The sequence below is a fragment of the Pelophylax lessonae genome (genome assembly GCF_965119305.1).
Source record: "Pelophylax lessonae genome assembly, chromosome: 2".
Taxonomy (NCBI): Eukaryota; Metazoa; Chordata; class Amphibia; order Anura; family Ranidae; genus Pelophylax; species Pelophylax lessonae.
In genome coordinates, this window is record NC_138769.1 from 284020087 (window position 1) to 284032719 (window position 12633).

Genomic DNA, 12633 nt, shown 5'->3' on the forward strand with positions numbered 1-12633 from the left:
TCTCCTGAAGTGACATCTTGCTATGGCCAAGTTCAAAGGGGTCGAGGATGGCAGTGGTGATCACCTATGGCTACATCACCCTGAACACACCCCATCTCGTCTGATCTTGGAAGCTAAGCAGGGTCAGGCCTGTTTAGTACCTGGATGGGAGACCGCCTGGGAATACCAGGTGCTGTAGACTTTTGGCTTTCTTTTTGTTTCTCCTGAGGTGCCATCTTGCCATGGCCAAGTTCAAGGGGGTCAATGGTGGCAGTGGTTATTGCCTATGGCCACATCACCCTTAACGCGCCCGATCTCGTCTGATCTCGGAAGCTAAGCAGGGTCAGGCCTGTAACCAGGATGGGAGACTGCCTGGGAATACCAAGTGCTGTAGACTTTTGGCTTTTGCTTTATTCGTTGGCTTTCTTTCTGTTTCTCCTGAGGTGCCATCTTGCCATGGCCAAGTTCAAAGGGGTCAATGGTGGCAGTGGTTATTGCCTATGGCCACATCACCCTGAACGCACCTGATTTCGTCTGATCTCAGAAGCTAAGAAGGGTCAGGCCTGGTTAGTACCTGGATGGGAGACCACCTGGGACTACCAGGTGCTGTAAGCTTTTGGCTTTTCCTTTATTCATTGGCTTTATTTTTGTTTCTCCTAAGGAACCATCTTGCCATGACCAAGTTCAAAGGGGTCGAGGGTGGCAGTGGTGATCGCCTACGGCCACATCAACCTGAACGCGCCTGATCTTGGAAGCTAAGTAGCGTCAGGCCTGGTTACTACCTGGATGGGAGACTGATTGTGTAGCGGAGTAGTAGTTTAATCTACATTGGCTCCGCTGGTAGACAGGAAAACAGGTAATAATCCAACTAAGCAGGTACAGCATGCAACAATCCAGGTAGTGTTATACAATCCTTCCCTCCCAAGAACTGGGAGTCAACTCAGAATGCCTTTTTTTTTGAAAACACAAGAGATCTACACTCTGCCAAAACCCTCTCCCTCTTTGAGTCATTCCACACAAACACACATCCCATAATATGCTTACAAGGCAGACAGGAACAATAGGACAATGGAATGCCGGTATTCACAATAACAAACCCCACCCCACTAGCAGGGGTCTATGAAACACTGCTGCCATATTCTAGCAATCTGCAATATATCTTTATATATTTCCTCAGGGACACTGTTCAGTAATATTATGGTCATTCTTTCAACACAAGCCAGACTCTCAGCGTCCATTCCGCTACAGCCTGAGAATACCAGGTGCTGTAGGCTTTTGGCTTTTCCTTTATTCGTTGGCTTTCTTTTTGAGAAGTTTGTGTCGGCCTGTATAGGCCCCAAAAAATAGCTCACATGGGTTTAACTGACAGCAAAGAACGTAGTATTTGATGGCAAGAGGTACATTAGGCATTCACAGGATACAGAAGTAAGCGTCGGACTGTTTAGGCCCCAAAAATTAGCTCACATGGGTTTAACTGACAGCAAAGAATGTAGTATTGGATGGCTAGAGGTACAGCAGGCAGAGTCATTTTGACCAAAAAATGTTTTTCAGGCCATTGGAGCCAAATGTCTAAAATCTTGTCTAAAACCAGCTTTTTAATGCTCTAAAAGACAAAAATATAGTTATTTGGACTAAAAAAATTTCAGACCTTTGGTGACCAAATGCAGTTATTTTGACTACAAAAGGAGACCAAAATAGAGTCATTTTGACCAAAATTTTTTTTCAGGCCAAAATTTTTTTTCAGGCCATTTTTTTCCAGACCATTTTGACCAAAAAATTTTTTCAGGCGATTGGAGCCCAAATAGCCAGTTTTAGACAAATCTCTAAGGCTCTAAAAGACAAAAATACATTCATTTTGACTAAATTTATTTTTCAGACCTTTGGTGACCAAATGCAGTTATTTATACTAAAAAGGGCTCTTTAGACACTTGGAGACCAAAATAGAGTCATTTTGACCAAAAAGATTTTCAGGCCATTGGAGCCAAAATGTCTAAAATCTTGTTTTTTGGTCAAAATGACTCTATTTTGGTCTCCAAGTGTCTAAAAAGCCTTTTTCTAGTCAAATAACTGCATTTAGTCACCAAAGATCTGAAAAACAATTTAGTCAAATTGACTCTATTTTTGTCTTTTAGAGCCTTAAAAAGCCAGTTTTAGACAAGATTTTAGACATTTGGGCTCCAATGGCATGAACATTTTTTTGGTAAAATGACTCTCTTTTGGTCTCCAAGTGTCTAAAAATCTTTATTTTTGTCTTTTAGAACCCTAAAAAGCCGGTTTTAGACAAGATTTTAGACATTTGGGCTCCAATGGCCTGAAAAAATTTCTTTGGTCAAAATGACTCTTTTTTTGTCTCCAGGTGTCTAATAACCTTTTTTTAGCCAAAATAACTGCATTTGGTCACCAAAGGTCTGTCAAACTTTTTTAGTCAAAAATGACTGTATTTTTGTCTTTTAGAGTCTTAAAAAGCCGGTTTTAGACACTGCACTTGGTCTCCAATTGTCCAAATTTTTTTTGTCAAAATGAATGTATTTAGCATTCTGTGGCTGAAGGTACATTAGGCATTCACAGGATACAGAAGTAAGTGTCGGCCATAAAAGTCCCCAAAAATTAGCCTGACAGCTAAGAACGTAGTATTTGGTGGCTGAAGGTACATTAGGCATTCACAGGGTACAGAAGTAAGTGTCGGCCTGTATAGGCCCCAAAAATTAGCTCACATGGGTTTAACTGACCGCAAAGAATGTAGTAAATCCGCTCGGGCGAGCTCGTCTTTTATGGCTTCAGATAACCCAAGCCTGAACTGGGTTCGCAAAGATGCATCATTCCACCCTGAATCAAGGGTCCATCTCTTGAACTCTGCTACGAAATCTTCAACAGGTCTCCTTCCTTGTTTTAAAGCCCTCAATTGGCTGTCAGCAGTACTCTGCCTATTAGAGTCTTCATATAGGCTAGAGAGCTCTGCTAAAAACGTAGGATAGGAGTTGAGAAGAGGGTCATTTTTCTCAATAAGAGAGTCTGCCCAAGCCCGTGGATCACCTGACATATATGATATAGTGGTGCAGACTTGTGGAGGGTTTATTTTGGGCTCGGGGGGTTGGGCAGCAGTGAGCTGTCTCAAGGTCTGGTTTTCATTCAGAATTAATGAATTTACCTTTTGTGTTAGTTGTATCACATGTGTAGCTATTTCCGCTGAATCCATTTTTTGGGTTCGTGCAATCTGTAACGCTCCGGCGTTTATTTGTGTGGTGTGGATTTGCAGCTGCGGAAGTTACACTCAGTAGTCATGTAGAGATGTGTTGAACTACCATATCCAACTCTCAAGACTCATCATTGTGCATCAGCCTGTCTCAGCAAGCACAAACACAAACACAGACACTCATTAAAGATGTTCCTGGAGTGATATGTTTATATGTGAAAGTATATAGGTGATGCCTTGATACAACTTAGTATCAAAATAGACAGACGATTGCGAGAGAGGAAGGCTGAGAAAATGGGAATCCCATTACCCAACCCTTCTCGGGAGTCGTCCTTCGATCCTACTCCTATGGAGGTAGGAACCATCCGCCCACCAATATCATCTACTGAAAAGACCAGGAGAAAAACAGAAAATCTCTGTATGTACTGCGCCTCCGCCGAACATTTGATAAGCGTTTGTCCCCTTGTCCACAAGAAAAAGGGTGAGTGTGCACAGGTCTTGCTGGGGGGATTAACGACTTCTTTTACTAATCCCTATCTCTTTATTCGTTTGATCCTACAGTGGGACCAAATTAGGATCACCACCAAGGCCATGATCGACACAGGATCTTGTGGGAACTACATTGACACTAGTTTTGTTGCTTTAAATAAAATACCTATTATTTCAAAACCCAAACCTGTCTCTGTTAGTTTGATTAACGGTATTCCGTTATCTTCTGGTCCAATTACCACTCAGACACAAGCACTCCTTGCTACTGCTAACGAGTCTCATGTTGAGACCACCACGTTTGATGTGTTACCCTCACCACATTTTCCCATTATTTTGGGACTTCCCTGGTTACATATACATCAACCAACTATTGATTGGAAGACACGGTCCCTAACCTTCCCTTCTCACTATTGCGAGACCACGTGTAACCTCCAATCTCAAAAGAAAATCCTGTCCATGGTGTCAGAGGAAATTACACCACCACCATGCTATCAGGATTTATCAGAAGTCTTCCTTGAGAAAAATGCTCAAGTGTTGCCTCCCCATAGGGACAACGATTGTTCTATTGACCTACTCCCTAATAGTAAGCTACCTTTCGGTCATGTTTATCCTCTTTCTCAGGATGAACTTTCTCATCTCAAGGAATACTTGGATGAGAACTTAGCGAAAGGGTTCATTAGACCCTCTACTTCCTCTACAGCTGCAGGACTTTTCTTTGTCCGCAATAAGGTTTTAAGCCTTCGGCCTATTATTGACTATAGTCAATTAAATATTATTACGATAAAGGATCGCTATCCCTTACCTCTCATCCCGGAACTGATTGAACAAGTGCGTGGAGCCACTTACTTCTCAAAGTTAGACCTTAAAGGGGCTTACAATCTCATCCGCATCCGTAGTGGGGATGAGTGGAAGACAGCATTCAGAACTAGATACGGACTATTCGAATATCTAGTGATGCCGTTTGGGTTGTATTACACAAGCATTTCAGCGGTTCATAAACGACATCTTCCGAGATCTACTCGATGTCTGTGTCGTAGTATATCTGGACGATATACTCATTTACTCTCAATCCTTGTCTGAACATAAAAGACATGTAAGACTTGTGTTGTCCAGATTGCTCGCACACAACTTGTACGTAAAACTGAAGAAATGCCTATTCCATAAGGAAGAGGTGTTATTCTTAGGATACATCATATCTAAGAACAGCATCAAGATGGATATGAGCAAGATATCCTGTATTCTGGATTGGCCTGTACCAACAACTCGTAAGGCCTTACAACGATTTCTTGGATTCTCAAACTTCTATAGGAAGTTCATCAAGAACTTCTCGTCTATTGTGAGACCACTCACACAACTTACAAGTGTTAAGCAAACATTTAAATGGTCTGAAGAAGCAAATAAAGCGTTCAGCTTGTTGAAATCAAGCTTCATTACCGCTCCCATACTACGCCATCCAGACCCATCCCTCCAATACATCCTGGAGGTAGATGCGTCAAATATGGCTGTAGGAGCAGTTCTTTCCCAAGGACCTACGAATACTTCACCACTTCATCCAGTTGCCTTCTTCTCTAAATCACTAAGTAACCCAGAGGTGAACTACCCAGTGGGTGAAAAAGAGTTACTTGCCATGAAGTTGGCACTGGAGAATTGGCGACATCTACTTGAGGGCACCCGGTTGCCAATACTCATATATACAGACCATAAAAACCTCCAATATCTCCAGACCAACAAGACCCTTTCCCACCGACAGGTACGTTGGTCGCTATTCTTCCTAAGATTCAATTTCTTAGTGACCTATACACCTGCAGACAAAAACAAGAAGGCAGATGCGTTATCACGGTTAACCGAAGATAACTGTGCCGAAATTCCTTCATTACCTATAATACCCCATGACCATATTATTGGTGTTGTTCGTCCCTTAAAGGAAGAGATTCTGCACAGTCTAAGACTGGATTCACCACCACCTCAACTAAGTACTGATGCAGAAGGCTTCCGCTACTTTAACGACAAACTCTACATACCTCCCGGTATGCGTACCAAAATCTTGGAGTTATCCCATGACGTACCTATGGCAGGACATATGGGTATGACTAAGACATTTAATTTGCTCACTAGGCAATTTTGGTGGCCTGGGATGAAGACGTCTGTACAAAAATTCATTTCTTCATGTGACATCTGTGCAAGGTCCAAAATTGACACTACAAAACCTTCTGGTTTACTTTGCAGTCTACCAATACCCAAAGTTCCATGGTAAGTTGTTTCTTTAGACTCCATAGTGGAATTACCACCGTCCAAGGGATTCACTACCATCCTAGTGTCAGTGGACCATCTGACAAAAATGGCACATTTCATTCCCATTCGCAGACTACCTTCATCTAAGGAAACAGCGGAATTGCTAGTAAAATATGTGTTCAAACTACATGGAATTCCAAAGACTCTTTTATCTGACCGGGGCTCGCAGTTCATCTCTAAGTTTTGGCAAGCTCTATGCCACATACTGCGCATTGAGCGAAAACTTACTTCCCCCTATCACCCGCAGACCAACGGACAAACTGAAAGAGTCAACCAGTGTATTGAAAAATATTTGCGTTGCTACACCTCATACCTACAGGATGATTGGGTGGACCTCCTCCCTCTGGCAGAATTTGCTTATAACAATGCAACCCACAGTACTACTAAGCAAAGTCCGTTCTACCTGAACTATGGTTTTCATCCCACAATTCTTCCACCACGCATCCTACCATCAAGTAACCCAGTAGCCTCTAACTATCTCACCCAAATAAAAGACTCTTTGGGCTTACTTAACACCACCATCTCACATGCTCATAGCCAACAAAAGAGGTACTATGACCTCCGCAGAAGACCTTCACCTCAATATGCTATTGGGGATCTTGTTTGGCTATCTACGAGGAACTTGAGGTTGAAAATTCCTAGTAAAAAGCTTGGACCTCTATTCCTGGGACCTTTCCCAATTGAGAAGCTCATTGGGGAATCTGCAGTTCGACTCACTTTACCGGCAGATCTTAAAATACACCCCACGTTCCATGTATCTCTATTGAAGCCACATACACCCAACCAAGGGATTAGACCTACCATCGCGCCTCCACCTCCAATACAAGTTGAAGGTGGAGAAGAATTTGAGATTAAAGAAATTTTGGATTCTCCTATCCACAGAGGAAAGCTCCAATATTTCATAAGATGGAAAAATTATGGTCCCCAAGATGACACCTGGTTGGATGCTTCTGACGTCCACGCACCCAGGCTTATACGAAGGTTACACTCCAAATACCCGGAGAGACCAGTGTTATAGGCCTTCCGGAGCCGGCCTTAGGGGGGGGGTACTGTAAGATCCTGGTACCTGCGGTACCCTTCCAGCCTATTATTTGTACATTACGTTCCACCATATAGATAGGTGGAACGCATCTAGTACCTGTCCCTTTAAATTCCATGACCTCTTCAGTGAGTGCCGCTCTGAGCGGCTATTTCAACCGCCGGCATTCACTCACATGTGTTCGTGCAAACCGCTTGCTACAGCATTACCTAACGCTGCCGAATCCTCCAGCTATTCCCTAATACCTGGATTGACCGAAGACTTGCTACAACATCTTGTATCTCGCTACAAGATCATTACCTCACCGCCGGAACCCTCTCCTTACAAACCTACCAGTGATAAGTACCCCACAGGGGAATACCTTCCTAATCTACTTTCACTACTACTCTGCTTACTAAAGACTATTGCTACTCTAAGAACTATACTGTTACATCTAACATCTGCACCGCTACTTAGATTGCAAGCTCTTGAGCCTATTACCATCTTGTCACTGCACTAGCCTAGCATCTCCTGTACACTTCATCTGCTCTTCACTACCACCTGTTACCTGTACATGATTGCTATCCTAAGTGCTTACTATCACCATCTGTTACCTCTTACCATTGCTATCACTATCCACGCCTGTCCCCTCAGTATCACCTCTATACTTTCACATATAAACATATCACTCCAGGAACATCTTTAATGAGTGTCTGTGTTTGTGTATGTGCTTGCTGAGACAGGCTGATGCACAATGATGAGTCTTGAGAGTTGGATATGGTAGTTCAACACATCTCTACATGACTACTGAGTGTAACTTCCGCAGCTGCAAATCCACACCACACAAATAAACGCCGGAGCGTTACACCGACACAAACTTCTCAAAAAGAAAGCCAACGAATAAAGGAAAAGCCAAAAGCCTACAGCACCTGGTATTCCCAGGCTGTAGCGGAATGGACGCTGAGAGTGTGGCTTGTGTTGAAAGAATGACCATAATATTACTGAACAGTGTCCCTGAGGAAATATATAAAGATATATTGCAGATTGCTAGAATATGGCAGCAGTGTTTCATAGACCCCTGCTAGTGGGGTGGGGTTTGTTATTGTGAATACCGACATTCCATTGTCCTATTGTTCCTGTCTGCCTTGTAAGCATATTATGGGATGTGTGTTTGTGTGGAATGACTCAAAGAGGGAGAGGGTTTTGGCAGAGTGTAGATCTCTTGTATTTTCAATAAACAAGGCATTCTGAGTTGTCCTTTATTCATTGGCTTTCTCTTTGTTTCTCCTGAGGTGCCATCTTGGCATGGCCAAATTCAAAAGGGTCGAGGGTGGCAGTGGTGATTGCCTAAGGCCACATCACCTTTAATGCGCTCAATCTGGTCTGATCTTGGAAGCTAAGCAGGATTGGGCCTGGTTAGTACCTGGAGGGGGGACTGCCTGGCAATACCAGGTGCTGTAGGCTTTTGGCTTTTTCTTTATTCGTTGGCTTTCTTTTTGTTTCTCCTGAAGTGACATCTTGCCATGGCCAAGTTCAAAGGGGTCGAGGGTGGTACTGTGTAATGTTCTGGTACCTCTGGTACCCTTATTCCACTTTTCATTCCGCGTATGCGTCCCACCATTCTCTTCTGGTAGGTGCGCATACACCTTTAAGACCGATGCTGTCATCACTGAGCGCCGCAGAGCGGCTATTTCAACCGCCGGCGTTCTCACTCACATGTTCATTCAACCTGCCTTGCATCTATGCTTACAAGCGTGTCTCGCTGTGGAACCTCGCTACAGATCCCTGTATCTCGCTACCAGGATCACTTCCTCAGACCCGAACCTCGCTACTGATCCCTGTATCTCGCTACTGGATCACTTCCTCATCACCGGACCCTTCTACTACTATACTATAGTGATAAGTACCCCGCAGGGGAAACCTCCATAACTTACACTACTACTATTGCATTAAGGACTGTTACTACCTATCCATACTATCCTATCATCTGCACTGTTACATAGATTGCTAGCTCTTGAGACTACTACCATCTATCTGCATAGATTGCTAGCTCTCCTGTCTACTACCATCTATCATCTGCACTGCTGCATAGATTGCTAGCTCTCCTGTCTACTACTATCTATCCTTGCACTGGGTTAGTCTATCCTTGTATTTGTCATCTGCTGTCCTCACCACCTGTTAGCATACTCGATACTAACCTATCTGCATTCCTAAATACCATCTTGAACTCTCCTGTACAAACCTATCAAGTGCTTACCATCCTTGTCACTGTTCACACCTGTCCCTTCAGCACATCACCTTCATACTATCATATACATCCTATCACTCCAGGAACATCTCAATGAGTGTGTATATATCTGTATGTTGAAGCTGACAGGCCCACGGTGATGAGTCCTGGAGAGTTGGATCTGGTATTCAACACATCTCTACATGACTACTGAGTGGAGATTTTGCAGCTGTAAATCCAGCCTATAACAAAACGCAGGAGCGTTACACACTGGTGATCACCTATGGCTACATCACCCTGAACACACCCCATCACGTCTGATCTTGGAAGCTAAGCAGGGTCAGGCCTGGTTAGTACCTGGATGGGAGACCGCCTGGGAATACCAGGTGCTGTAGACTTTTGGCTTTTGCTTTATTCGTTGGCTTTCTTTTTGTTTATCCTGAGGTGCCATCTTGCTATGGCCAAGTTCAAAGGGGTCAATGGTGGCAGTGGTTATTGCCTATGGCCACATCACCCTTAACGCGCCTGATCTCGGAAGCTAAGCAGGGTCAGGCCTGTAACCAGGATGGGAGACCACCTGGGAATACCAAGTGCTGTAGACTTTTGGCTTTTCCTTTATTCGTTGGCTTTCTTTTTGTTTCTCCTGAGGAGCCATCTTGCCATGGCCAAGTTCAAAGGGGTCGAGGGTAGCAGTGGTGATCGCCTACGGCCACATCACCCTGAACGCGCCTGATCTCGGAAGCTAAGCAGGGTCGGGCCTGGTTAGTACCTGAAGGGGAGACCGCCTGGGAATACCAAGTGCTGTAGGCTTTTGGCTTTTCATTTATTCGTTGACTTTCTTTTTGTTTCTCCTGAGGAGCCATCTTGCCATGGCCAAGTTCAAAGGGGTCGAGGGTGGCAGTGGTGGTTGCCTATGGCCACATCACCCTGAATGCGCCCGATCTCATTTGATCTCGGAAGCTAAGTAGCATCAGGCCTGGTTAGTACCTGGATGGGAGACCGCCTGTGTAGCGGAGGAGTAGTTTAATCTACATTGGCTCCGCTGGTAGACAGGAAAACAGGTAATAATCCAACTAAGCAGGTACAGCATGCAACAATCCAGGTAGTGTTATACAATCCTTTCCTCCTAAGAACTAGATGACACATAAGCTGGGAGTCAACTCAGAATGCCTTGTTTATTGAAAACACAAGAGATCTACACTCTGCCAAAACCCTCTCCCTCTTTGAGTCATTCCACACAAACACACATCCCATAATATGCTTACAAGGCAGACAGGAACAATAGGACAATGGAATGTCGGTATTCACAATACAAACCCCACCCCACTAGCAGGGGTCTATGAAACACTGCTGCCATATTCTAGCAATCTGCAATATATCTTTATATATTTCCTCAGGGACACTGTTCAGTAATATTATGGTCATTCTTTCAACACAAGCCACACTCTCAGCGTCCATTCCGCTACAGCCTGGGAATACCAGGTGCTGTAGGTTTTTGGCTTTTCCTTTATTCGTTGGCTTTCTTTTTGAGAAGTTTGTGTCGGTGTAACGCTCCGGCGTTTATTTGTGTGGTGTGGATTTGCAGCTGCGGAAGTTACACTCAGTAGTCATGTAGAGATGTGTTGAACTACCATATCCAACTCTCAAGACTCATCATTGTGCATCAGCCTGTCTCAGCAAGCACATACACAAACACAGACACTCATTAAAGATGTTCCTGGAGTGATATGTTTATATGTGAAAGTATAGAGGTGATACTGAGGGGACAGGCGTGGATAGTGATAGCAATGGTAAGAGGTAACAGATGGTGATATTAAGCACTTAGGATAGCAATCATGTACAGGTAACAGGTGGTAGTGAAGAGCAGATGAAGTGTACAGGAGATGCTAGGCTAGTGCGGTGACAAGATGGTAATAGGTTCAAGAGCTTGCAATCTAAGTAGCGGTGCAGATGTTAGATGTAACAGTATAGTTCTTAGAGTAGCAATAGTCTTTAGTAAGCAGAGTAGTAGTGAAAGTAGATTAGGAAGGTATTCCCCTGTGGGGTACTTATCACTGGTAGGTTTGTAAGGAGAGGGTTCCGGCGGTGAGGTAATGATCTTGTAGCGAGATACAAGATGTTGTAGCAAGTCTTCAGTCAATCCAGGTATTAGGGAATAGCTGGAGGATTCGGCAGCGTTAGGTAATGCTGTAGCAAGCGGTTTGCACGAACACATGTGAGTGAATGCCAGCGGTTGAAATAGCTGCTCAGAGCGGCACTCACTGATGAGGTCATGGAATTTAAAGGGACAGGTACTAGATGCGTTCCACCTATCTATATGGTGGAACGTAATATACAAATAATAGGCTGGAAGGGTACCGCAGGTACCAGGATCTTACAGTCGGCCTGTATAGGCCCCAAAAAATAGCTCACATGGGTTTAACTGACAGCAAAGAACGTAGTATTTGATGGCAAGAGGTACAGTAGGCATTCACACAGTATACAAAAGTGTCGACATGTATAGGCCCCAAAAATTAGCTCACATGGGTTTACCTGACAGTTAAGAATGTAGTATTTGGTGGCTGAAGGTACATTAGGCATTCACAGGATACAGAAGTAAGTGTCGGACTGTTTAGGCCCCAAAAATTAGCTCACATGGGTTTAACTGACAGCAAAGAATGTAGTATTGGATGGCTAGAGGTACAGCAGGCATTCACACAGTATACAGAAGTAAGTGTCGGCCTCTATAGCCCCCAAAAATTAGCTCACATGTGTTTACCTGACTGCTAAGAATGTAGTATTCTGTGGCTAAAGGTACATTAGGCATTCACAGGATACAGAAGTAAGTGTCGGCCATAAAAGGCCCCAGAAATGAGCCCACATGGGTTTACCTGACACTTACCTTCAGTCACAGAATACTACGTTCTTAGTTAAACCCATGTGGGCTAATTTTTGGGGCCTATACAGGCCGACACTTACTTCTGTACCCTGTGAATGCCTAATGTACCTTCAGCCACCAAATACTACGTTCTTAGCTGTCAGGCTAATTTTTGGGGACTTTTATGGCCGACACTTACTTCTGTATCCTGTGAATGCCTAATGTACCTTCAGCCACAGAATGCTAAATACATTCATTTTGACAAAAAAATTTCGGACAATTGGAGACCAAGTGCAGTGTCTAAAACCGGCTTTTTAAGACTCTAAAAGACAAAAATACAGTCATTTTTGACTAAAAAAGTTTTCCAGACCTTTGGTGACCAAATGCAGTTATTTTGGCTAAAAAAAGGTTATTAGACACCTGGAGACCAAAAAAGAGTCATTTTGACCAAAGAAATTTTTTCAGGCCATTGGAGCCCAAATGTCTAAAATCTTGTCTAAAACCGGCTTTTTAGGGCTCTAAAAGACAAAAATATAGTCATTTTGACAAAAAAAAATTTCAGACCTTTGGTTACCAAA